A 27727-nucleotide genomic window follows, 5' to 3' on the forward strand; every position below is an offset into this window, starting at 1 on the left:
TACAAAGAATTAACAGAAAACACAAAAGAACCAGTTACATAGGATCTTACACATTGTGCACTATAAATCTTTACTATTGTTAGCCAAGAAAAATGGGAAAAGTGTGTTCTTGTATGTCCAGTTGTTTCCCTTAATATATAGTACAAAAAGCACAAGTTCAGTTTGTGATATATTCCTTCTTCTTCGACATTTGCCACTTGAAGCTTTTCCATTTGGCTTAGTTTTGGTAGAAATAATGGCATCTCTTATATTTACCCTACTTACCTTACTATTTAAAGAGAACCCATCAGGCAAATTAACCCCCTAAACTAAATATATTTTCATAAACTGCCATCAGAATGCATTGCCTCTATCCCTTCATTGTCCCTCTACATGCCTGTAAACAAATTACCTGTGAGATGTCCAATGAGTCATTATTAGAGATGAGCGAGCACTAAAATGCTCGGGTACTCGTTATTCGCGACGAACTTTTTCCGATGCTCGAGTGCTCGTCTCGAATAACGAGCCCCATTGAAGTCAATGGGAGACTCGAGCATTTTTCAAGGGGACCAAGGCTCTGCACAGGGAAGCTTGGCCAAACACCTGGGAACCTCAGAAAAGGATGGAAACACCACGGAAATGGACAGGAAACAGCAGGGGCAGCATGCATGGATGCCTCTGAGGCTGCTTAAATGCACCATTATGCCAAAATTATGGGCAACAGCATGGCCATGACAGAGTGACAGAATGAAGCTAGATAGCATCTAAAACATCCAATAATTGACCCTGACACTATAGGGGACGGCATGCAGAGGCAGCGGCAGCAGCGGCAGGCTAGAGAGTGGCATGGCGACATACCCTAAATGGACTCAGGCTTCAAACCAATGGGTGGCAGAGAGGAACCAAAGGAGGTGAGCAAGAAGCGCTCAAATAATATCGGTACATGATAAAAGTTTGCCAGTATATTTTGTGGATTACACAGCAGGGTGGCGACAAAGTTAGCATGGAAGCCATGAAAACAACCCAAAATTCTGCCTGACACAGCTCGTTTGATAAGGGGACCATGTATGGAGGCAGTGAACTAGTAGTAGATTAAAGGTGCTGCAGTTAAAACTATGTTAGTTGGATCTTGGCATGGAGCTGGCGCTCCGCTGCCAGGCGAGCTTTCGCCAATCCAAGCCCCTGTCTCTAGGCTACTCCCCAAACAGCACTTCTAAGAACCTTTTGTATAAGATCAAGTGTAGTAGCGTTCTTATAAGTTTAGGATATGGCGGGTGAGGGGAATGTAAACAGATGCGCAAGAAGCGCTGAAATAATATTGGTAAATGATAAAAGTTTGCCAGTATATTTTGTGGATTACACAGCAGGGTGGCGACAAAGTTAACAAGTTTGTTGTGGAAGCCATGAAAACAACCCAAAATTCTGCCTGACACAGCTCGTTTGATAAGGGGACCATGTATGCCTACAGTTCATGCCAGTCGCTGCACTGGCTGCCAGTCTCCTTTCGAATACAGTTTAAAATAATAACCCTCATCCATAAAGCTCTGTATAATGCTGCACCCCCCTACCTCTCCTCTCTTATCTCAGTCTATCGCCCAACCCGTTCTCTTAGATCCGCCAGTGATCTTAGATTAACCTCTACCCTAGTGCGGACCTCCCACTCGCGTCTCCAAGACTTCTCTAGAGCTGCACCAATTCTATGGAATGCTCTGCCCCGGACTATCAGACTAATACCTAACCTCCAAAGTTTCAAACGTGCTCTTAAAACCCATTTCTTTAGGCAAGCCTATAACACTCATTAACTGCATGAAGTTTTAACTCTTCTACTAACCCGTCCTGTGTCGTCCTCCCATCTGTTATCCAGCAACCAACAGGCACCAGACTTCTCTGCAGTCCCATTCACCGTGGACCTGGTATATAAGATGACGGCTGAGTGGTTCAAGCGACAGCAATTCCATTTATTATATTTTGTTCTATTCCCTAAGAAGAATGGCTTGACCATTAAATATTCTTTTACCTCGTGTTACCCCATCATCTTCATAAACCGTAAGCTCTGGCGAGCAGGGACCTCACTCCTGTTGTTCCATACAAATGTTGTGCTCTGTTATATTACATTTGTATTTGTTTCCTATGATTTGTAAAGCGCTACGGAATATGATGGCGCTATATAAATAAAGATTATTATTATTATTATTATGGAGGCAGTGAACTAGTAGTAGATTAAAGGTGCTGCAGTTAAAACTATGTTAGTTGGATCTTGGCATGGAGCTGGCGCTCCGCTGCCAGGCGAGCTTTCGCCAATCCAAGCCCCTGTCTCTAGGCTACTCCCCAAACAGCACTTCTAAGAACCTTTTGTATAAGATCAAGTGTAGTAGCGTTCTTATAAGTTTGGGATACGGCGGGTGAGGGGAATGTAAACAGATGCGCAAGAAGCGCTGAAATAATATCGGTAAATGATAAAAGTTTGCCAGTATATTTTGTGGATTACACAGCAGGGTGGCGACAAAGTTAACAAGTTTGATGTGGAATGCCCTGTAATAGCTCTTGGGCGGTGTGCCTTTTATCGCCTAGGCTCAGCAGTTTGAGCACCGCCTGCTGTCGCTTAGCGACGGCACTGCTGCTGTGCCTAGAGCTAGCGACTGATGGCGCCATGCCCACGGATGGTAGTTCGGAGGAGGAGGTGGAGGAGGGGTGGGAGGAGGAGGAGGCATAGTATGCCTGAAAGACCTGGACCGAGGTAGGCCCCGCAATCCTCGGCGTCGGCAGTATATGACCAGCCGCAGGGTCAGACTCGGTCCCAGCCTCCACCAAGTTAACCCAATGTGCCGTCAGGGATATATAGTGGCCCTGCCCGGCAGCACTCGTTCACGTGTCCGTGGTCAGGTGGACCTTGTCAGAAACGGCGTTGGTCAGGGCACGGATGATGTTGTCTGACACGTGCTGGTGCAGGGCTGGGAGGGCACATCGGGAAAAGTAGTGGCGGCTGGGGACCGAATACCGAGGGGCGGCCGCCGCCATGAGGTTGCGAAAGGCCTCGGTCTCTACTAGCCTATAGGGCAGCATCTCCAGGCTAAGCAATCTGGAGATGTGGACATTAAGGGCTTGGGCGTGCGGGTGGGTTGCACTATATTTCCGTTTCCGCTCCAGCATCTGGGGTATGGAGAGCTGAACGCTGGTGGATGCTGTGGAGGATCGTGGAGGCGACGATGGGGTTTTTGTGCCAGGGTCCTGGGCAGGGGGCTGACTATCAGCTGACACAGGGGAAGGAGCAGTGGTGTGCACGGCCGGAGGTGAACGGGCTTGGTGCCACTGAGTGGGGTGTTTAGCATTCATATGCCTGCGCATACTGGTAGTAGTTAAGCTAGTAGTGGTGGAACCCCTGCTGATCCTGGTTTGGCAAAGGTTGCACACCACAGTCCGTCGGTCATCCGGTGTTTCTTTAAAGAACCTCCAGACTTCTGAAAATCTAGCCCTCGCCACGGGAGCTTGACTACGGGCAACATTTGGCGCTGATGCACCTGCTCTGGCCCTGCCTCTCCGTCTGGCCCCACCACTGCCTCTTCCAACCTGTTCTGGTCGAGGACTCTCCTCCGTCTCAGAAGCACTGTGTTCACCCGGCCTCTCAACCCAGCTAGGGTCTGTCACCTCATCATCCTCCGATCCCTCAGTCTGCTCCCCCCTCGGACTTCCTGCCCTGACAACAACTTCACCACTGTCTGACAACCGTGTCTCCTCATCGTCGGACACCTCTTTACACACTTCTTCCACTACGTCAAGAAGGTCATCATCACCCACAGACTGCGACTGGTGGAAAACCTGGGCATCGGAAAATTGCTCAGCAGCAACCGGACAAGTGGTTTGTGACTGTGGGAAGGGTCCAGAAAACAGTTCCTCAGAGTATGCCGGTTCAAATGCCAAATTTTCCTGGGAGGAGGCAGACTGGGGGGGAGGAGGCTGAGGTGCAGGAGCTGGAGGAGTGCCGATTTTGGTGACATGGGTGGACTGCGTGGAAGACTGACTGGTGGACAAATTGCTCGAAGCATTGTCGGCAATCCACGACATCACCTGTTCGCACTGTTCTGGCCTCAACAGTGCTCTACCACGAGTCCCAGTAACTTCAGACATGAACCTAGGGAGTGTAGCTCTGCGGCGTTCCCCTGCTCCCTCATCAGCAGGTGGTGTCTCACCCCGCCCAGGACCACGGCCTCTGACCCCTGCAGTAGTTGGACACCCACGTCCCCGCCCTCGTCCTCTACCCCTAGCCCTCGGGTTAAACATTTTGAAAATGAAAGTTATAACTTTAATTTTTTTTTAACTTTTTTTTGTGTTTTTTTGTGTTTTTTTTTTTTTTTTGTGTTTTTTAGTTTTTAAAACCAAACGATGCTATCCTATTGCTATGGCTATTTTCTAGCCAAGTATGAAAGCACACTGCTATGCCAGATGAGATGACGCTGAGTTATGAAAAAATAAACGTAAAATAAAAAGGAAATGGCAGACTGTGCCTAATTGAAATCAAACCCCTAATAAATTTTCCCACTTCGGTCTTTGCGATGGATATGTGCGTCACTAAGCGCTAAACACAAAGGTCGCAAGTCTCACTACAAATTCCTCACAATTTGGTAGTAGATGCACTGCAGCAAGGACAGCCACCAGCAGATCAACCAGAAATAAAATATATATAACGCTATTGTAGGCGTAAGTAAGCCGTTTGGATTCTCCTATGGCTATTTTCTAGCCAAGTATGAAAGCACACTGCTATGCCACATGAGATGACGCTGAGTTATTAAAAAAATAAACGTAAAATAAAAAGAAACTGGCAGACTGTGCCTAATTGAAATCAAACCCCTAATAAATTTTCCCACTTCGGTCTTTGCGATGGATATGTGCGTCACTAAGCGCTAAACACAAAGGTCGCAAGTCTCACTACAAATTCCTCACAATTTGGTAGTAGATGCACTGCAGCAAGGACAGCCACCAGCAGATCAACCAGAAATAAAATATATATAACGCTATTGTAGGCGTAAGTAAGCCGTTTGGATTCTCCTATGGCTATTTTCTAGCCAAGTATGAAAGCACACTGCTATGCCAGATGAGATGACGCTGAGTTATGAAAAAATAAACGTAAAATAAAAAGGAAATGGCAGACTGTGCCTAATTGAAATCCAACCCCTAATAAATGTTCCCACTTCGGTCTTTGCGATGGATATGTGCGTCACTAAGCGCTAAACACAACGGTCGCAAGTCTCACTACAAATTCCTCACAATATGGTAGTAGATGCACTGCAGCAAGGACAGCCACCAGCAGATCAACCAGAAATAAAATATATAACGCTATTGTAGGCGTAAGTAAGCCGTTTGGATTCTCCTATGGCTATTTTCTAGCCAAGTATGAAAGCACACTGCTATGCCAGATGAGATGACGCTGAGTTATGAAAAAATAAACGTAAAATAAAAAGTAAATGGCAGACTGTGCCTAATTGAAATCAAACCCCTAATAAATTTTCCCACTTTGGTGTTTGAGGTGGATATGTGTGTCACTAAGAGCTAAACACAACGGTAGCAAGTCCCCCTGCAAATTCCTCACAATATGGTACTAGCTGCAAATAAAAAAAAAAAAAGTATAACGTTATTGTAGCCCTAAGAAGGGCTGTTGGGTTCTTGTAGAATCACTCCTGCCTAACACTATTCTAATAGAACACCCTAACGCTTTCCCTGACCAGCAGCAGCTCTCTCCCTAGCGACATCCAGACACAGAATGATCCGAGCAGCGCAGGCAGGGGCTAGTCTATTCCAGGGTCACCTGATCTGGCCAGCCAACCACTGCTATCGACGTGTAAGGGTACCACGTCATGCTGGGTGGAGTGCAGAGTCTCCTGGCTTGTGATTGGCTCTGTTTCTGGCCGACAAAAAGCAAAATGGCGGGAGATGCCATTTTCTCGAGCGGGCGAAGTATTCGTCCGAGCAACGAGCAGTTTCGAGTACGCTAATGCTCGAACGAGCATCAAGCTCGGACGAGTATGTTCGCTCATCTCTAGTCATTATCATAGTCAAGCTGTCCAGCTTATTCATGAGTGGGAGGCACAGCCACACCACCCAGTGCTTGACTGACAGCCTGTGTAATGGTGTGAGGTATAATGGTGTAATGGCTCCTCCATGTGCTTCCTGGTGCTGGTGCCCCCTGCAGCCTGTTATTGCAGAACATGTCAGGTACATGTGTAGCTGATGTCTGTGTCTCACACATGTGTATTAGGAGGGAGAGCATGTCAGCAGATAAAGCACAGACACCAGCAATGCTTTACTAAACATTACACACAGACATGAGCAGGTGGAGAAGAGGGGGGGGGGGTAACAGGGGTGACATCACTGCCTCTGACCATAACACCAGCCACATTTACATAATAAAAAGATGATTTTACAATGATTAATATATGAATTGACTAGATAAAGGCTGGGATGGGATCCTTGTGAGCTGCTCCAACAGGTAGAGGTGACAGAAATAGTGACAGAGACCTGATGACAGGTGCCCTTTAACAGCTACTAAAGACCAGATTTTTTTTATTTAGTCCAATTATGTAAACAACAGGTTGATTCAGATATCCATGAACTGGCTCATTAAGTATACTCATTAGAAGAATTGTGGATAGGATAGGTTATGGAAAGCAGTTCCATGAGAATAGGTATAAAGATTCACATTTTTAACATTGATAAGTAATAGCCCTCCAGATAGTATGAGTCTGCATATTGATAAGTGTGTCACATGTTAAAAGAACTACCTTCATGGATAGATATCTCTGCATAAACATATACAAATAAACAAAGACATTGAATAAATGACCAATTTTTATTATAACTTTTTCCGCAAAACTATATACAAATATGTTTATTTTCTGCTGCTCTATTACATTCTGCCTTGACCTTAACCTTTGATGTGGTACAGAAACAAATGCATCTGGAAACGTCGAGATATACAACATCCACAGTCTCTGCCATGTCTTAGGGCTCTTTCACATTAGTGTTGATGTTCAGCTTCAGTTGTGCATCAGTTGCGTTTTGTCTCCATTGTGTCTCCGTTTTTCTTCTGTTTTGTTTAACATGAAGGTTTAACATTACATTGAAAACATCACACCAGTTTTTTTAGCCTTTCATCAGTTTTTTGCAATCCCATAGACTTCTATTGCTTTCCGTGATCCGCAGCTGTGGAAATTAATAATAATAAAAAGAAACATAATTTTTTGCACAGACAACAGATCAGTGAAACTACAAACCAATGTGAAAACATCCATAGAAATCATTGCCTTTGTGAGGCATCTGTGGAAATCACTGACCCGAGGACATGAAAAACAACACCAATGTGAAAAATCCCTAGGTTTGACCTATTAGCTATTAATCACAATATTTTCCTGTTAATAGTGTATTTATTCACATTAGATATAAACTACTCAATACTCTCATATTAAGTTTGCAGGTGAACTTTGGGGATGAAACTAAAATGCACTTTAACCTTTACAGGTTAATTTAATGGGGCTTTCAAATTGTGTTGCAAGCTAATGTACTTACATGGGCCGCTTAAAAGAGGAAAGATAGCCGGACCTGAGCGGGGAAGCAACACATGCAGGACACGATCATAGTCGAACAATGCACTTTATGTGAACTCCAGCGACCGGGTTAGTAAATGAGCCCCAATGTGACCTTCTCTAATGTGTACAACAATTGAATATTTTATTACAAGTGGTGAGCGGATCTGTAAAAGTTCAGACGAACTTTGAAAAAAAAAAGTCCAATTTGGGGAGGGACTTAAACCCCTTTGAAATCAATAAAGACCTAAACTTTGTGACCTAAAGATGGCTGTAAAATGAGACTATTAAAGGGGTATTCCCACGAAGACAAGTTTCTCAAATGTATTCAGGATAACAAAATAACACATTCTCTACTTCACTGTTATTAACAAAAAATACAGCATTTCGCAGATATCTATCTCTATCAGTCATGGTGTACACAATTTCAGTTGCCCGTAGACATGACCTGACTTAGGGTTGGGCCGCTATCTTGGATTTCTGTGTGAGATCGTGCAAATGAGATTTCTGTCTGTCTCTGCTGTCTGGTTGTAGCCAAGCCCCCTGCACGGAATTTAGAGACTCTCACTAATCACTTTCTGCCAGGCAAACTACAAGCTACAAGGAGATAAGTGATCCGGGCGAAGGGGGATGCAGGCACATAGCTTTGAGATGTCGCAGAGCTCACAGTGTAACAATGTAAAAGATGGCTCATGAAGTGTCTGCTAAGAGAGGCTACACCCACACCCTGGAATTTAGCACTGGGAGTGATAGGAGCTAAAACAGCAATAAAACTGAGTATAAATGTAAAGTAAGGGGTTAAAATTATTTATTGTGCTAACATCACTAGGGGACTGAAATGTGAGAAGTTTATTTTGTGGGAAAACCCCTTTAAGGAGTAGATGGCTGCAAAATGGGGGAAATAAGAGGGCAAGTTTCCTGTGAAAAATCTTCTCCATCTTATAGCGCAGTGACAAGAACTGTTAGTATGTTAAAATGAAAGCAGCAAATAAGGGACAGGAATGTGGCCATGGTGCTGTTGTGGATGGAGCTGGTGCTGCATGGAGTCCAAGTGTTACATCTGTGCCTGCTACATCTTCCTTTGTTAATCCTGCTTCTGTGGTATTTGACCATTTCAATTATAAATCCCGCTGAATTGGACAATTTCAAGTGTGAATTAAGCACAGGGGAATAATTACAGGGGTAGCAGCCATAGCAGCTGCTACGGGGCTCAGATTGTCAGGGGGTCTGGCCATCTGACCTAACACACCGAAGAATGGAGCATGTGCACCATTATATACATAGTATGCTGCACATTGTACTACATTATATTTATAACAGTGCACATCTTCTACAGTAAACATCTGAGATGGCAGCTCAGATAAAAAAAAATGTCAGGTGAGTGGACAGCAGAATGGCAGGACTACCCACACATGGTCAGCAGCATACATATATGTGTATAAAGGTATGGATGTGTATATGTTCTATATGTGTATATGTGTATATGTGATGTGTACAGGAAGTCCCCAGGTTACGTACAAGATAGGGTCCGGAGGTTTGTTCTTAAGTTGAATTTGTATGTAAGTTGAAACTGTATATTTTATAATTGTAGATCGAGACAAAATAAATTTTGGCCCCAGTGACAATTGGAGTTTAAACATTTTTTGCTGTAATGGGACCAAGGATTATCAATAAAGCTTCATTACAGACACCTTACAACTAATTATTGCAGCCTGGGACTATAGTAAAGCATTCAGAGAGCTTCACCAGAGGTCAGAGGGGTCTCTCTGTAACTATGGGTTGTCTGGAAGTCTGGTGTCCTTAAGTAGGGGATCACCTGTATATGCTCTGTGTGTATATGTCATATTTATATTCTCTATATGTGTGTGCATATACTGTATTTGTGTGCATATGGTGTATGGTATATATGTTTTTGTATGTGTATATACTGTATGTATGTGTGTATATAGTGTGTTTATAGTATACATGTGTATATATGTTTATATATATAATGTATGTACTGTATGTTTGATATGGTATATACACTCACCGGCCACTTTATTAGGTACACCTGTCCAACTGCTCGTTAACACTTAATTTCTAATCAGCCAATCACATGGCGGCAACTCAGTGCATTTAGGCATGTAGACATGGTCAAGACAATCTCCTACAGTTCAAACCTAGCATCAGTATGGGGAAGAAAGGTGATTTGAGTGCCTTTGAACGTGGCATGGTTGTTGGTGCCAGAAGGGCTGGTCTGAGTATATCAGAAACTGCTGATCTACTGGGATTTTCACGCACAACCATCTCTAGGGTTTACAGAGAATGAACTCTCTTTTATTTCACCCCATACATTGCTGAACTAATGTGCTAGTATACATTCACTGACGTGCTACACTCTCATCTTATTTTAGGTCATAGCACTATGCCGAGTAACAGTACTAAAACGGATACTGATAGACATTGGTGGTCAGTGGCCCCTGATGACACAATACCCATATATTGTGGAATTGTGTATAGGTTGATTAGGATAACTGACCACCAATGTCTATCAGTATCAGCCCCTTACACACTGCAGTCAAGCGGTTTCCTGCTCCTCCTCCTGCTTGATCAGAGCCCCTGAGCCACTTAATGCCCATGCCTGGTAAAATTGTACATCACGCTTACGGTGTACATTAGTATTGTTTTAGTTGAACTGTAAAAAAAAATTCAAAAGTGAAAAAAATGAAAAAAGGGTTTTTAATTAAAATATATAAATAAATAAAGAGAAAGTCCCCAAAACAACACCATTACACACACACATATATATATATATATATATATATATATATATATATATATATATATATATAAAAACAAAAAAACACACATATTTGGTACTGTTGGAAAAAAAGGAAAAAATGCTCGTAATCAAAAAGAAAAATTGATTATTTTCTTTTCCTCCTCCCAGAAAGAGCTACTAAAATCTCATCAATAAGCGAAACTCCTCAAAATGATGCACCTGAAAAGTGGAAAAAAAACCTAATATGTCCATATTGCCAACAAAATAATAAAGGTATAACCAGTATAATGTAACAATGTAAATCTGAAATGGTGCTGTCATGTGCAATCGATGCCCTGTCAGCCGCCCATACAGTAGTTTACTACCACATATAGGGTATTGTCACAAGGAGAAATTGGGTATCAAACATTGCAGTGCCATTTGTCATTTAATCCATTGTAAATCTGTAATTTTTTGGTAAAAAATTAGGTAAACAATATGATGAAACATTTAAAGGATGGACAAACTTCCTTTAAGTTGTTTTACAAACATGGAAGGGTACCATTTGTAGGAGGTTTTTCTATTATTTAAGCCTGTGAAAGTCACTTGAAAGCAGAGCTTGTCCCTCAAAATGCAAGATTCTGCGATTTTCATTAAAATGTGAAAAACCACTCATAAAGTTATGTCACCTAACATCCTGAAAAATTAGAGGATGCCTAAAAAGGGAAGCCAACATAAATAAGACATTCAGTACATGTTAGTTACTTATATTTCTGTTCCCTTTTTTAAAAAAAATTCCAGATTTCAAAGTCAGTACTTTCAGCAGGGTGAAAAGTATCTTTATTGGCAATGGGTTCTTTTGGACATTCAGACAGTCCCCGGGTTACGTACAAGATAGTTCTGTAGGTTTGTTCTGTTGTTCTATTTTATAATTGTAACTCCAAATTTTTTGGTCTCTGTGACAACTGGATTTTAAACATGTTGAGTTGTCATAAGAAACAGGATTAACAATAAAGCTTCATTACAGACACCTTTGATAACTGGTATAGCTGTATATTGTAGCCTAGGGCTAAAGTACAGTAAATTACCAACATCCAGAGGTCCGTTTGTAACTAGGGGTCGTCTGTAAGTTGGGTTTTCTTAAGTAGGAGACCACCTGTTTTAATTTAACCTTTTTCTGCTGCCCTTTTTCCTATTACTGCCTTTTGCTTTCCCCCTTTCAAAAACGATAATTTTTTATTTATCAGTTTATATAGCAATATGAGGGCTTATTTTCTGAGTAACAAATTGTATTTCATAGTGTCAGTATTTAATATCCCATACATAGTGCTTGGAAAAATAACTTTCATGTTTTACATTTTTTTTAAGTAAATTTTTTTTAACTTATTTAGAAGCTGCAGTATATTGAGATTTTAAGGCATTTCTCTAAGAAAGGCCTGGGATTCTTGAAGAGTCTCCCAACTGTCAAATAAATGGATCACATCTTCCCTGATGAGGCCATGGGGAGCAACAATCCAAGCAAATATAGCAGCCTGCATATAAGTGCCGCAGGTGGCTTTGCCCATGGCACTTAAATGTTTAACAACTGGGAGCGGTGCCAGCACCAATCGCAGTGGTTACCATTGGACTTTGCTCCATGATGCAGCAGATACCCCCTATGTATGGATCCAGTGCTGTCTCAGCCATGAGGATGAAGGGGACACACGATTTTACAGTTTATGAGGATGAGGGGGTGACACAAAAGGTTTAAGAGCTTGTATAATGGGCCAGTCATTCTTTATAAGATAATAGAAAAAATAATTTAATAAATAAAAATGTTGCTACTTGAACCAGTTATCAGCTGCCATCTTATAAACAAAGCCCAAGATACTGGGACTGCAGAGAAGCCTGGAGCTTGGTATCTGCCGTTTGCCAGATAACAGATAGATGCAGTAGAGAGATGCTCAATAATAAAAGGGGGGGGAGAATAATTAGAGGATGCAATATATTAATAAGACTACACATTGCAAACACATATTAGGTTTTTAATAAGTAACGTGTTTTGCTTTGTTAATAATTATTACCAATGTTAAAGCTCAATGTGTGTGGGACATTGTTATCCAGGTGACATTACACTCAAAGTGACTTTGGTATTTTAAGGGGCACAGTATGGAGCGGAAGACATCTGGCAGCAGTATCAGCAGTGATAAACCATGGGCAGGAGAAGTTATTATTGTCATTAAGGTATCAGAAGTAACTTGATAAGCCATCGTATTTTTGCAAATCATACACTAAATGCATCTGGCTCTATGGCTTAGGGCACTAGGTTCTGATCACAGACTCTTTAGTCCACCCTCAGCATCTTGTTTCCACTATATATCATGCAAACAACTATATGAAGAAAAGGGCAAAGAACAAGTGAAGTGAAGTTGAAATGCCAGTATTTACAAAATTGTTGAAAATAATAACAGGGCTGCATTATCATTTTGACAATTGTCCAGGCATATTTTTTCCTGTTCATCTGCTGATATTGAATAAAGAATCCTCCTACATATAAGCATCTCCATGGTGCTGTCTACACTAGCATTTCAGTATTTGGGCATTAGCCATCCTCTACTCTGCAGTCGTACATTACTGATGAAATATACAAAGTAGAAAATAAATGCTTTAACAATACAACTACTCTAATTCCTGAGACTTGTATCTTCATAAATACTGAATGAAAAACAATGAGCTTCAGATGGTTAACAGTTGCCATTATGAATTACTTTATTTATCTTATCATTTTTTATAGTGTCACCTTCGGCAGTGTACACAGATAGTAATCACTCTCAATGTTCCCTGTTCACAGTGGAGCTCACTATTTTCCTTTCTTAGGGATACATCCAAGAAGGTTTTGCAAAGGAGGCCAATTAATCTAAGTGTATTTTTTTATTAAATGTAGGTGGACACCCACACAAAGCAAGAGAAGAGGAATAGATATTATCCTGTTATGCTACAGGATTGGTTACATGTAATGTGATGATTTTGTTAATACATTTTCTCCTGCCAGAACCCCTCCACCATGATTTGATTGAAATCTCATACTCTTACACCAATGTTGATATTGAGATGACTGCCTCATAATATTTAAATATTGTAGATGTTCAGTATAAGATTATAAAATATCACTATAAAAAATGTAAAATTCTTTTCAGCAGTTATTGTTACTTGACGACTGAACCTAACTATTCCCCATTTGGGTCCTAACACTGACAGCACTATTTAGACACCGTCAGAGTGTGTTGGGACACAATGCTATGGGTGCAGTCACACTCACACCTTTGACTCCATTTAAAAACGGACACAAAGTGCACAGGGGCGTGCAATGGCCCAATCACATATGAGTTTCTTTGGTAACGATCGGTAACAAGCACCCAGTGTCTTGCATTTAAACAATATAAGACACCGGGTGCTGGTTAGTGATTGCATGCATTTCTACAGAAATGCATATGTAATGTGGCCGTAGCATGCCCCCGTATGTTTTGATTCTGCTTCTAAAGCGGTACGTGTGACGCAGTTCATGAATCTGGCACACCCTGCACATTTCCCAGGCAAACTACACCTAGTGTACTCTGCACTGTTTTTGATAAATGTAGGCCAATGAGAAATTAGAGGTCCTTCTTAAAATAATAATTTATATAATAAAAAAGAAAAATGTGAAACATAAATAATAAAAATAATTATTTTATACAAGCTTCAGAGATCCAGGGAGAGGAGGAGGAGTTGGAGGTTGATGTAGCGGTGTATAAGCAAGAGGAGGAGGATCTGGTTCATCTAAATGAATGTAAGAATGCCCACATTGGCTGTGTAAAGGCAGATCCTCCTGTTGTTTATGAAACCCCTGGTAGAGCTGAACACAGGTTATGATAGGATACTTTCCACAGAGTAGGCCAGCATATCATATAGGGCAAGCTCTGGCCATGCGTCCAGTTTATCAACCTAAAAATTTAATGGGAAGGCAACCCATTACAAGGAGATCATTAGATATGACATGTGAGTCATATTCAGCTTAGAATGACAGGTGAGTTGACAGGTGACTCACAGTCTGTCTCCTGGTACTATAGGCCATATTCGATGGTGGCACTGTTGGATGTTGCGGAGAATTGAACACGATGATCCACATTGTGGCCACGTTAACCCTAACTTCCCATATGATGCTGTTACCCCTATTACTCTAGTGACTTCATCCTTCTCCTTGGCTTAGTGCTGCCACTGAGCCCTAAATGTCTGTCAGCAATACCTCCACCAGGTGCACCTGTATTCTTTCATTTTCTATCACACTGTAGTGGTATAATCAAGGATGTAATGTTATCTTTACAGTGGTGATTCAGCAGGATGGGTATGCAGTAATTGCCACTGTTGATATTGCAGGCAACTGAGCGTTCATTTCACAGGCATAGGAGCATGTAGTGGCTCATCCGAGCCTGGCTTCCCACATGCTACAACAGGCTGGACAGTGTGTGGTGCAACATAGTGTTGGTGGATGGAATAAGAAATGAAGTCCCAGATTGCTTGATTGAATTTGGTTTGGCGAACGGGCAGGCCCAGTCCATAACATTTAAGCCTTCGTCATGCAGGAACTGCTGACACACTACAGACATATGAGACCTAACATTGTATTGCGTCAAAAGGAATCTAGGGCCCACTGCACCTGTATAAGGTTTTACAATGGTTCTTAGCTTGGTGGCTAGTACATGGAGTGCTGTCAGATCCCCAAATAAATGCCTTCCCACACTATTACTTGCCCACTGCCAAATAAATCAGTTATTCTGGAGGTTGTTGCAAGCAGCAGTACATTCTCCACAGTGACTCTCTAATGTCCATGGGCATGACAATCACGTTTGCAGGAGATGCGACCTTACTGAGAAATGTAAGTAATGTGTGAATAAATTTACATTAAGTGTTGGCATTTGTCTGAATGGCTGTGACATGTTGTCTGTGCATGCATGCATGTGCTTGTATGTGTCTGGCATGTATATGTGCATGCATATGGCTACATATGGCTGCATGTATATGTGCATGCATATGGGTGCATGTATGTCTGTGTGTAACTGTGCATGTACATGTCCAGCATGTATATGTTCATACGTATGGCTACATATGGCTGCATGTATCTGTGTGTTCATATGGCTAAATGTATGTGTGTGTGCCTGTGTGTGCGCATGTGTCTAACATGTATATTATGTGTGCGCGTGTAGCCCAGTTGTGTATTAATTAGTGAGGGGAGGCTGCTGGAAAATTAATTAGTAAGGGGAGGCTGTGGCATATTTCATGAATGAGGGGAGGCTTCTGGACATTTCATTAGTGAGAGGAGGCTGCTGGGCATTTAATTAGCGGGAGAAGGCTGCTAGGCATTCGATTAATGGTGGGGATGCTGGACATTACATTAAAAAAAAGAGGCTGTTGGCCGTTTCTTGAATCAGGGGATGATGCTGGATATTTCATTAATGAGGGAAGGCTGCTGGATATTTCATTAGTGAGGGAAGGCTGCTTGATAGTAAATTAATAAGGGACTGCTGCTACAATATATAAGGTATATATATATATATATGGGGCCCTGATCCAAAGTTTGCACTGAGGCCCACTGTTGTCTTGTTTTGCCACTGGTAACATATGTCAAATGTCCTCATTGTAAACCAGATCTCAACCATGCGCTCATGTTGAATCTGCCAATCTTGGGGTTCTCTGGCAAATAAATAAGGGCAGCACATTGGCTTAGTGGTTAGCATTACAGCCTTGCAGCACTGGGGACCTGGGTTCAAGTCCCAGGGTCAACATCTGCAATGAGTTTGTATGTTCTCTCTGTGTTTGCGTGGGTTTCCTCCAGGTTCTCTGGTTTCCTCCTACGCTCCAAAAGATACTGGTAGGCTGATTAGATTGTGAGGCCCATTGGGGACAAGGATCGATTTGGCGAGCTCTGTGCAGTGCTGCGTAATCTGTCTGCGCTATATAAATAAAATATAAATAAAGGAATTATTATTAATATTAATTGTGTGTACACTATTGGGCTGTAAGCACAACACTAACTTTCTATAATTTAAATCTCTCATACTAATCTCACGGAGTCTGTTTCGGACAGTTTAAGCAGACACATGGATATTAGTGGCCTGCTAGAGGTCATTTTGCAGGGCTCTCCTTCCGTTTCTCCTTGCACAAAGGAGGATGTAGATGCCCTCCCACAGCCTTCCACATCTATTGGTGTATTGGCCTATCTCCTGGGTAGCTGCTCCATGCCCAGGACACTGTACTGAAAGAAATAGCTAATTGTGTTGCCACAGCTCGCATTGATCTGTCATCCTAGATGAGCTGCACTACCTGAACAATTTCTGTGGGTTGTAGACACCACCTCATGCTACCTCTAGCATTGAGAAAAATTACAATGCAAAATTGACTGAAAAAACATAAAAAAATTGATGAGAACAGAGAAATGGTCTGTGATCTCCACATACAGAACCACTCCTTTATAGGGTTTGTCTTGCTAAGTTCCAATCATCTCTACCTGTCGTCTGTTCCATTTGCACAACAGCAGGAGAATTTGATTCACAATTAGTGGTGATTCATAACTGGACAGGTCGAATTCTCAGAAGTGTGGTTTACCTGGAGTTACATTGTGTTGTTTAAGCATTGCTTTTATTTTTTCAAGTGTATTTTTGAAAAGTATAGTAGGGTATAGCAGAATTATTTACTAAGCTGAAATAGTTTTATTCATCCTATGATATGGCATTGTTTTCATTTCTTTATTTTTAAGCTCTTCTTGGAAGATGGTTCCAAAGACACATTGTGCAAAATGAAGAATGCTGCCATTGCAGTAATGGATTTCATCTGAGAACCAGGATGTATAACCCAGTCCATTTTGAATGCTGTTCAATTCAGAGAGATGTGATCAATAGTGTGTCTCTGACGAGTGCCAATGTTCTTCACTTACAAGTCATTAATAATTCAATTCTTATTAAAAATGTAATATATACTTTTAGCTGAGGATACTCCTCTTTAAAGGTACTTATAAGTTTTACTGCAGATCTAAGTACAGTAAAAAATACTTCAAAGCTGGTTACCATGGTGATAAAATGGTTACGGATAGCATTTTCTTTTGGATTGTTTTATCCCTCTCTCTCAAAGATCTCTGTTGAGGCAGCTGTTCCCTTACTATCTGCAAGTAGAACATTTAGCATAATATGATAGTTACAGTATCTGGCTGCATTTTCCAAAAAGTGTCCCATCTCATCTATTCTTCACATCATTTTAACTTAACAAATGCATGGTGGGAAAAAGTAAGGTATAGACGGAAGGGAGTGTGACTGCTAGATCAGACTACATAGGCTTGGGTTGTTGTTGGTTGCCATGGAGTTGCAAAGGTAGGTATAACAGCAGGGGATTTTATCTTTAATTTACTTGCACTTGTACAATAAAATAAATAGGTTTGCATACAACAGAAAGGAAGTTATATGGCATACAAAGAAACTCTTGAGCCAGTGTCTGGTTCTGTTGTACCCTATTCTTTGCAGCGCGTATTTCTACGTCAGGTCCTACTTGGCGTAGGAATATTCTGCAGCATCCAAAATTTCACTATTAAAAGTTTGCGGGAGCTTGTCCGAAAGCTCACTCACCGGATTGCCCCCCCCCCCCCCTTCACGCTCCTACACGTCCCCTTGAAGGGGATTTGGCATATAGAGGGAAATAATTGCAAGTGGATCGCCAGGCATTTCCAATTAATCCAGGGCTTCTACCCCAGTTTTTTGGCGTAGAAGTTCTGTTAAATAACCCCTAAAATGTTCATGCAGTTCCAGCCTAATCCTAAGGATTTTAAGAATTTATAAAACTTTTATAGACCAATGTTATGACAATGATAAATCATCAACATTTAAAAAAATCAGATTAGCTGTTTATTAGTATTGTTTATATACCAACATCAATGATAAAATCAGTTCTCACCTTTCCTCCATGAAAAATAGCTCCATGAATTGACAACATAAAATACAATTAAATCTTTGTATTTGTCCCCTTTCAAAGAATTGCTTATGTCCACATTATTGCTATGAAATGACAGAATTACTACTCTCACCAAGCAGCAAGTACACAAAAATATGACCCTTTAGTAATACACAGTTTCAGGCTTTCTTGTAGATCTCTAATTCCTTGGTCTGTCAAAGATCAACATCCTATGACAATAAATTAGGCTAGTCATCATATGAGGGAGTACAAAAGGTTTCAACACATCTAGGCCTAGGAGCCATAGGAGGCCTATAAGTTGTCTCTTCCCCAAGTAAGGAGACCAGTGTTATAAACTGTGGTGGGTCTGTTAAATATTTAGGGTTTAACTTGACTGCTGATGCAGACGACCTGTATTCTTCCAATTATGACATCCTTGATAGGGGAGTTTTTGGAATAAAACCCTTTATTTCTGTCTTGGTTAAGGCGCATGATAACCATTAAAATGGATACCCTCCAAAATACTCTATGTACTACAAGCCCTGCCTATTTGCCTTGCAAGCTCACGCATCCAATTCATTTGGAGGGGCCCCTGGATTAGTTACTATTTATTAACCGTCACAAGTTAAAGGGGGAGTATCAGTCTTCCAGACTTTCAGTTATATCATAAAATAGTGGTTAGCACATGTGTGTTGGATCTTCATAATTTAACCCCAAAATTGTGGGTCCAGTTGGTGTCCGGGATCCCCCATCTGCTCATGAATCGCCCAAACAATGGATAATGGTCCTTATCTTTAGCCTCTACTCTTAACTCCTATATCGTTTAAACCTGTTTTAGGAACTCCGCAATCTAGGCATGGAATGAAGTAGCTCATTGCGATAGACAAAAGATGATTTTGGTACCTTATTTTGTCCAGATGATCCTCGTTTTGTAATTTGACAGCCATGTCTTCTAGATTCCCAGTCCCTATTAGCATTTCCCCTGTTCCTCGTTTGTTATCCTTTTGTTTATTTCCCACTTTTTTGGTGTCTTTCATTTGTTACATTTGAGTCTCAGTCACGACAATGATGTGCTACCTTGTTACGTGACTTGTCGTGCAACTGCATGTGTTAATTCGACCCACTCAAACTTGCGCTCACCTTTCACTGAGGACACAAATTGAGGATAAATCACATCTAGAGATGAGCGAACATACTCGTCCGAGCTTGATGCTCGATCGAGCATTAGCGTACTCATAACTGCTCGTTGCTCGGACGAGTATTTCGCCCGCTCGAGAAAATGGAAGCTCCCGCCGTTTTGCTTTTTGGCGGCCAGAAACAGAGCCAATCACAAGCCAGGAGACTCTGCACTCCACCCAGCATGACGTGGTACCCTTACACGTAGATAGCAGTGGTTGGCTGGCCAGATCAGGTGACCCTGGGATAGACTAGCCGCTGCCCGCGCTGCTCGGATCATTCTCTGTCTGGATGCCGCTAGGGAGAGAGCTGCTGCTGCTCAGGGAAAGCGTTAGGGTGTTCTATTAGCTTACTGTTAGGCAGGAGTGATTCTTAAAGAACCCAACAGCCCTTCTTAGGGCTACAATAACGTTATACTTTTTTTTTTTTTTATTTGCAGCTAGTACCATATTGTGAGGAATTAGCAGGGGGACTTGCTACCGTTGTGTTTAGCTCTTAGTGACACACATATCCACCTCAAACACCAAAGTGGGAAAATTTATTAGGGGTTTGAGTAGAATTAGGCAGAGTCTGCCAGTTTCTTTTAATTTTACGTTTATTTTTTTCATAACTCAGCGTCATCTCATCTGGCATAGTAGTGTGCTGTAATACTTGGCTAGAAAATAGCCATAGGAGAATACAAACGTCTTAATTACGCCTACAGTAGCGTTAGATATATTTGATTTCTGGTTGATCTGCTGGTGGCTGTACTTGCTGCAGTGCATCTACTATCAAATTGGGAGCAATTTGGAGTCAGACTTGCGACCACTGTGTTTTAGTGACGCACATATCCATCGCAAAGACCGAAGTGGGAAAATTTATTAGGGCCCGGGGTTGTATTTCAATTAGGCACAGTCTGCCAGTTTCTTTTTATTTTACGTTTATTTTTTTCATAACTCAGCGTCATCTCATCTGGCATAGTAGTGTGCTGTAATACTTGGCTAGAAAATAGCCATAGGAGAATACAAACGTCTTAATTACGCCTACAGTAGCGTTATATATATTTGATTTCTGGTTGATCTGCTGGTGGCTGTACTTGCTGCAGTGCATCTACTATCAAATTGGGAGCAATTTGGAGTCAGACTTGCGACCACTGTGTTTTAGTGACGCACATATCCATCGCAAAGACCGAAGTGGGAAAATTTATTAGGGCCCGGGGTTGTATTTCAATTAGGCACAGTCTGCCAGTTTCTTTTTATTTTACGTTTATTTTTTTCATAACTCAGCGTCATCTCATCTGGCATAGTAGTGTGCTGTAATACTTGGCTAGAAAATAGCCATAGGAGAATACAAACGTCTTAATTACGCCTACAGTAGCGTTATATATATTTGATTTCTGGTTGATCTGCTGGTGGCTGTACTTGCTGCAGTGCATCTACTATCAAATTGGGAGCAATTTGGAGTCAGACTTGCGACCACTGTGTTTTAGTGACGCACATATCCATCGCAAAGACCGAAGTGGGAAAATTTATTAGGGCCCGGGGTTGTATTTCAATTAGGCAGAGTCTGCCAGTTTCTTTTTATTTTACGTTTATTTTTTTCATAACTCAGCGTCATCTCATCTGGCATAGTAGTGTGCTGTAATACTTGGCTAGAAAATAGCCATAGGAGAATACAAACGTCTTAATTACGCCTACAGTAGCGTTAGATATATTTGATTTCTGGTTGATCTGCTGGTGGCTGTACTTGCTGCAGTGCATCTACTATCAAATTGGGAGCAATTTGGAGTCAGACTTGCGACCACTGTGTTTTAGTGACGCACATATCCATCGCAAAGACCGAAGTGGGAAAATTTATTAGGGCCCGGGGTTGTATTTCAATTAGGCAGAGTCTGCCAGTTTCTTTTTATTTTACGTTTATTTTTTTCATAACTCAGCGTCATCTCATCTGGCATAGTAGTGTGCTGTAATACTTGGCTAGAAAATAGCCATAGGAGAATACAAACGTCTTAATTACGCCTACAGTAGCGTTAGATATATTTGATTTCTGGTTGATCTGCTGGTGGCTGTACTTGCTGCAGTGCATCTACTATCAAATTGGGAGCAATTTGGAGTCAGACTTGCGACCACTGTGTTTTAGTGACGCACATATCCATCGCAAAGACCGAAGTGGGAAAATTTATTAGGGCCCGGGGTTGTATTTCAATTAGGCACAGTCTGCCAGTTTCTTTTTACTTTACGTTTATTTTTTTCATAACTCAGCGTCATCTCATCTGGCATAGTAGTGTGCTGTAATACTTGGCTAGAAAATAGCCATAGGAGAATACAAACGTCTTAATTACGCCTACAGTAGCGTTAGATATATTTGATTTCTGGTTGATCTGCTGGTGGCTGTACTTGCTGCAGTGCATCTACTATCAAATTGGGAGCAATTTGGAGTCAGACTTGCGACCACTGTGTTTTAGTGACGCACATATCCATCGCAAAGACCGAAGTGGGAAAATTTATTAGGGCCCGGGGTTGTATTTCAATTAGGCAGAGTCTGCCAGTTTCTTTTTATTTTACGTTTATTTTTTTCATAACTCAGCGTCATCTCATCTGGCATAGTAGTGTGCTGTAATACTTGGCTAGAAAATAGCCATAGGAGAATACAAACGTCTTAATTACGCCTACAGTAGCGTTAGATATATTTGATTTCTGGTTGATCTGCTGGTGGCTGTACTTGCTGCAGTGCATCTACTATCAAATTGGGAGCAATTTGGAGTCAGACTTGCGACCACTGTGTTTTAGTGACGCACATATCCATCGCAAAGACCGAAGTGGGAAAATTTATTAGGGCCCGGGGTTGTATTTCAACTAGGCACAGTCTGCCATTTCCTTTTTTATTTTACGTTTATTTTTTTCATAACTCAGCGTCATCTCATCTGGCATAGTAGTGTGCTGTAATACTTGGCTAGAAAATAGCCATAGCAATAGGATAGCATCGTTTGGTTTTAAAAACTAAAAAACACAAAAAAACAAAAAAAAGTAAAAAAAAAAATACAAGTTATAACTCTCATTTTCAAAATGTTTAACCCGAGGGCTAGGGGTAGAGGACGAGGGCGGGGACGTGGGCGTCCAACTACTGCAGGGGTCAGAGGCCGTGGTCCTGGGCGGGGTGAGACACCACCTGCTTATGAGGGAGCAGGGGAACGCCGCAGAGCTACACTCCCTAGGTTCATGTCTGAAGTTACTGGGACTCGTGGTAGAGCACTGTTGAGGCCAGAACAGTGCGAACAGGTGATGTCGTGGATTGCCGACAATGCTTCGAGCAATTTGTCCACCAGTCAGTCTTCCACGCAGTCCACCCATGTCACCGAAATCGGCACTCCTCCAGCTCCTGCACCTCAGCCTCCTCCCCCCCAGTCTGCCCCCTCCCAGCAAAATTTGCCATTTGAACCGGCATACTCTGAGGAACTGTTTTCTGGACCCTTCCCACAGTCACAAACCACTTGTCCGGTTGCTGATGAGCAATTTTCCGATGCCCAGGTTTTCCACCAGTCGCAGTCTGTGGGTGATGATGACCTTGTTGACGTAGTGGAAGAAGTGTGTAAAGAGGTGTCCGACGATGAGGAGACACGGTTGTCAGACAGTGGGGAAGTTGTTGTCAGGGCAGGAAGTCCGAGGGGGGAGCAGACTGAGGGATCGGAGGATGATGAGGTGACAGACCCAAGCTGGGTTGAGAGGCCGGGTGAACACAGTGCTTCTGAGACGGAGGAGAGTCCTCGACCAGAACAGGTTGGAAGAGGCAGTGGTGGGGCCAGACGGAGAGGCAGGGCCAGAGCTGGTGCATCAGCGCCAAATGTGTCAACTAGTGAAGCTCCCGTGGCGAGGGCTCCTGCGGCGAGGGCTAGATTTTCAGAAGTCTGGAGGTTCTTTAAGGAAACACCGGATGACCGACGGACTGTGGTGTGCCACATTTGCCAAACCAGGATCAGCAGGGGTTCCACCACTACTAGCTTAACTACCACCAGTATGCGCAGGCATATGAATGCTAAACACCCCACTCAGTGGCAACAAGCGCGTTCACCTCCGGCCGTGCACACCACTGCTCCTTCCCCTGTGTCAGCTGATAGTCAGCCCCCTGCCCAGGACCCTGCCACAAAAACCCCATCGTCACCTCCACGATCCTCCACAGCATCCACCAGCGTTCAGCTCTCCATACCCCAGACGCTGGAGCGGAAACGCAAATATAGTGCAACCCACCCGCACGCCCAAGCCCTTAATGTGCACATTTCCAGATTGCTAAGCCTGGAGATGCTGCCCTATAGGCTAGTAGAGACCGAGGCCTTTCGCAGCCTCATGGCGGCGGCCGCCCCTCGGTATTCGGTCCCCAGCCGCCACTACTTTTCCCGATGTGCCGTCCCAGCCCTGCACCAGCACGTGTCAGACAACATAATCCGTGCCCTGACCAACGCCGTTTCTGACAAGGTCCACCTGACCACGGACACGTGGACGAGTGCTGCCGGGCAGGGCCACTATATATCTCTGACGGCACATTGGGTTAACTTGGTGGAGGCTGGGACCGAGTGTGACCCTGCGGCTGGTCATATACTGCCGACGCCGAGGATTGCGGGGCCTACCTCGGTCCAGGTGTTTGAGGCCTACTATGCCTCCTCCTCCTCCCACCCCTCCTCCACCTCCTCCTCCGAACGACCATCCGTGGGCATGGCGCCATCAGTCGGTAGCTCTAGGCACAGCAGCAGTGCCGTCGCTAAGCGACAGCAGGCGGTGCTCAAACTGCTGAGCCTAGGCGATAAAAGGCACACCGCCCAAGAACTATTACAGGGCATCACGGCGCAGACTGATCTGTGGCTGGCACCGCTGAACCTGAAGCCAGGCATGGTTGTGTGTGACAACGGCCGTAACCTGGTGGCGGCTCTGCAACTCGGCAGACTGACACATGTGCCATGCCTGGCCCATGTGTTAAATCTGATAGTTCAGCGTTTCCTCAAGACATACCCCATTCTGTCTGATTTGCTCACGAAGGTGCGCCGCATCTGTGCGCATTTCAGGAAGTCCAGCACAGATGCTGCCACTCTCAGGGCAGCGCAGCGCCGCCTCCAACTGCCCGCTCACCGACTGTTGTGCGACGTGCCCACGAGGTGGAATTCAACACTGACCATGTTATCCAGAGTTTACCAGCAGTGCCGAGCGATTGTAGACTGCCAGATGTCAACTTCCACCAGAACTGGTAGTCAGGTCAGTCAGCTTCCTCAAGTCTACAATGAGGAGTGGACGTGGATGTCTGATATCTGTCAGGTGCTGAGTAACTTTGAGGAGTCAACACAGATGGTCAGTGGCGATGCCGCCATCATCAGCCTCACCATCCCGCTGCTTGGCCTGTTGAAAAACTCTCTGGTCAGCATGAAGTCGGAAGCTTTGCGCTCCTCACAAGAGACAGGGGAAGAAGATTCCCTTGTTGATAGCCAAAGCACCCTTAGGTCTGTTTCTCAGCGCATATCGGAGGAGGTGGAGGTGGAGGAGGATGAGGAGGAAGAGGAGGAGAATGTTGGCGAGACACAAGAGGGGACCATTGTTGAGTCCTACACTGTTGAGCGTGTATGGGCAGAAGAAGAGGAGTTGGAGGAGTTGGAGGAGGAGGAAATGGACAGTCAGGCCAGTGAGGGGAGTGAATTCTTACGCGTTGGTACTCTGGCGCATATGGCAGATTTCATGCTAGGCTGCCTATCCCGTGACCCTCGCGTTCAAAGAATTTATTCCAGCACCGATTACTGGGTGTTCACTCTCCTGGACCCACGGTACAAGCAAAATCTTTCCACTCTCATCCCTGGAGAGGAAAGGAGTGTGAGAATGCATGAATACCAGCAGGCCCTGGTGCACAAGCTGAAACAGTATTTCCCTTCTGACAGCGCTAGCGGCAGAGTGCGTAGTTCTGCGGGACAAGTAGCGAGGGAGAGTAGGCGAGCAGGCAGCTTGTCCAGCACTGGCAAGGGTACGCTTTACAAGGCTTTTGCCAGCTTTATGTCACCCCAGCAAGACACTGTCACCTGTCCCCAGTCTCGGCAGAGTAGGGCTGATCTTTACAGAAAGATGGTGAGGGAGTACGTAGCTGACCATACCATCGTCCTAAATGATCACACAGCTCCCTACAACTACTGGGTTTCAAAGCTGGACATGTGGCACGAACTGGCGCTCTACGCCTTGGAGGTTCTTGCCTGCCCTGCCGCTAGCGTCTTGTCAGAGCGGGTTTTCAGTGCAGCTGGTGGCATCATCACCGATAAGCGTACACGCCTGTCGACTGACAGCGCTGACAGGCTGACGCTTATCAAGATGAATAAAGCATGGATTTCTCCTAATTTCAAATCTCCAGCAGGTGAAGGAAGCTCAACCTGAATAATTTATCCACTCCTCCTCCTCCTCATTTTCCTCCTTCTCCTCCTCTTTCTACAGTAAAGCAGAGGAAACTGGCTGTTTTTTGACAGGGCCCACTGGCTCTAGGTATAGTACTTTATGCATTTAATTTTTCTGGAGGGCCACCGACACGGTCCTCTGTTTTAAACAATTTTTGGGAGTGCCACATACAGGCACTCAATCTATTCAATTTTTCTGGAGGGCCACCTTTCCGGTCCTCTGTTTTAAACAATTTTTTGGGACTGCCACATACAGGCACTCAATCTATTCCATTTTTCTGGAGGGCCACCTACCTGCTCCTCTGGTTTGAAAAATTTTTTGGACTGCCACATACAGGCACTCAATCTATTCCATTTTTCTGGAGGGCCACCTACCTGCTCCTCTGGTTTAAAAACTTTTTTGGACTGCCACATACAGGCACTCAATCTATTCCATTTTTCTGGAGGGCCACCTACCTGCTCCTCTGGTTTGAAAAATTTTTTGGACTGCCACATACAGGCACTCAATCTATTCCATTTTTCTGGAGGGCCACCTACCTGCTCCTCTGGTTTGAAAAATTTTTTGGACTGCCACATACAGGCACTATCCAAATTGAATTGTCTCCATAGCAGCCTCCACACGTTGTCTCCATTGCTACCTCCAAAAGTCGTCCATATAGCTGCCTCCATACATCGTCCCTTTATCAAACGAGGTTTGTCAGGCCAAAATTTGGGTTGTTTTCATGGATTCCACATCAAAGTTGTTAACTTTGTCGCCACCCTGCTGTGTTATCCACAAAATACACTGGCAAACTTTTACCATTTACGGATATTATTTCAGCGCTTCTTGCGCATCTGTTTACATTCCCCTCACCCTCCATATCCTAAACTTATAAGAACGCTACTACACTTGATCTTATACAAAAGGTTCTTAGAAGTGCTGTTTGGGGAGTAGCCTAGAGACAGGGGCTTGGATTGGCGAAAGCTCGCCTAGCAGCGGAGCGCCAGCTCCATGCGCATCATGCGCTTCTTGCGCATCTGTTTACATTCCCCTCACCCGCCATATCCTAAACTTATAAGAACGCTACTACACTTGATCTTATACAAAAGGTTCTTAGAAGTGCTGTTTGGGGAGTAGCCTAGAGACAGGGGCTTGGATTGACGAAAGCTCGCCTAGCAGCGGAGCGCCAGCTCCATGCGCATCATGCGCTTCTTGCGCATCTGTTTACATTCCCCTCACCCGCCATATCCCAAACTTATAAGAACGCTACTACACTTAACTTGGTGCAGGCTGGGACCGAGTCTGACCCTGGGGCTGGTCATATACTGCCGACGCAGAGGATTGCGGGGCCTACCTCGGTCCAGGTCTCAAAGGCCTACTATACCTACAAATCCTCCCACCCCTCCTCCACCTCCTCCTCTTCCGAATTACCATCCGTGGGCATGGCGCCATCAGTCGGTAGCTCTAGGCACAGCAGCAGTGCCGTTGCTAAGCGACAGCAGGCGGTGCTCAAACTGCTGAGCCTAGGTGATAAAAGGCACACCGCCCAAGAGCTATTGCAGGGCATTCCACATCAAACTTGTTAACTTTGTCGCCACCCTGCTGTGTAAGCCACAAAATATACTGGAAAACTTTTTTCATTTACGGATATTATTTCAGCGCTTCTTGCGCAGATGTTTACATTCCCCTCACCCGCCATATCCCAAACTTATAAGAACGCTACTACACTTGATCTTATCCGAAAGGTTTTTAGAAGTGCTGTTTGGGGAGTAGCCTAGAGACAGGGGCTTGGATTGGCGAAAGCTCGCCTGGCAGCGGAGCGCCAGCTCCATGCCAAGAACCAACTAACATAGTTTTAACTGCAGCACCTTTAATCTACTACTAGTTCACTGCCTCCATACATCGTCCCCTTATCAAACGAGCTGTGTCAGGCAGAA

The 27727-nt window shown here is 43.6% G+C and overlaps 2 long non-coding RNA genes across 2 annotated transcripts in view; one reads left to right on the forward strand and one right to left on the reverse strand.

Moving 5' to 3' along the window:
• LOC140091353 (uncharacterized) overlaps positions 1-10548 on the forward strand; it is a 52581-nt gene extending 42033 nt beyond the window's left edge. The window contains exon 4 of the long non-coding RNA XR_011850067.1: positions 10483-10548. This is a non-coding gene — a long non-coding RNA (uncharacterized lncRNA). The remainder of the gene's footprint in view (positions 1-10482) is intronic.
• Positions 6840-27727, reverse strand: part of LOC140091519 (uncharacterized) — a 34820-nt gene continuing 13932 nt past the window's right edge. The window contains exon 2 of the long non-coding RNA XR_011850068.1: positions 6840-7173. This is a non-coding gene — a long non-coding RNA (uncharacterized lncRNA). The remainder of the gene's footprint in view (positions 7174-27727) is intronic.

Source organism: Engystomops pustulosus, chromosome 1 (assembly GCF_040894005.1).
Source record: "Engystomops pustulosus chromosome 1, aEngPut4.maternal, whole genome shotgun sequence".
In the NCBI taxonomy this organism is placed as follows: domain Eukaryota; kingdom Metazoa; phylum Chordata; class Amphibia; order Anura; family Leptodactylidae; genus Engystomops; species Engystomops pustulosus.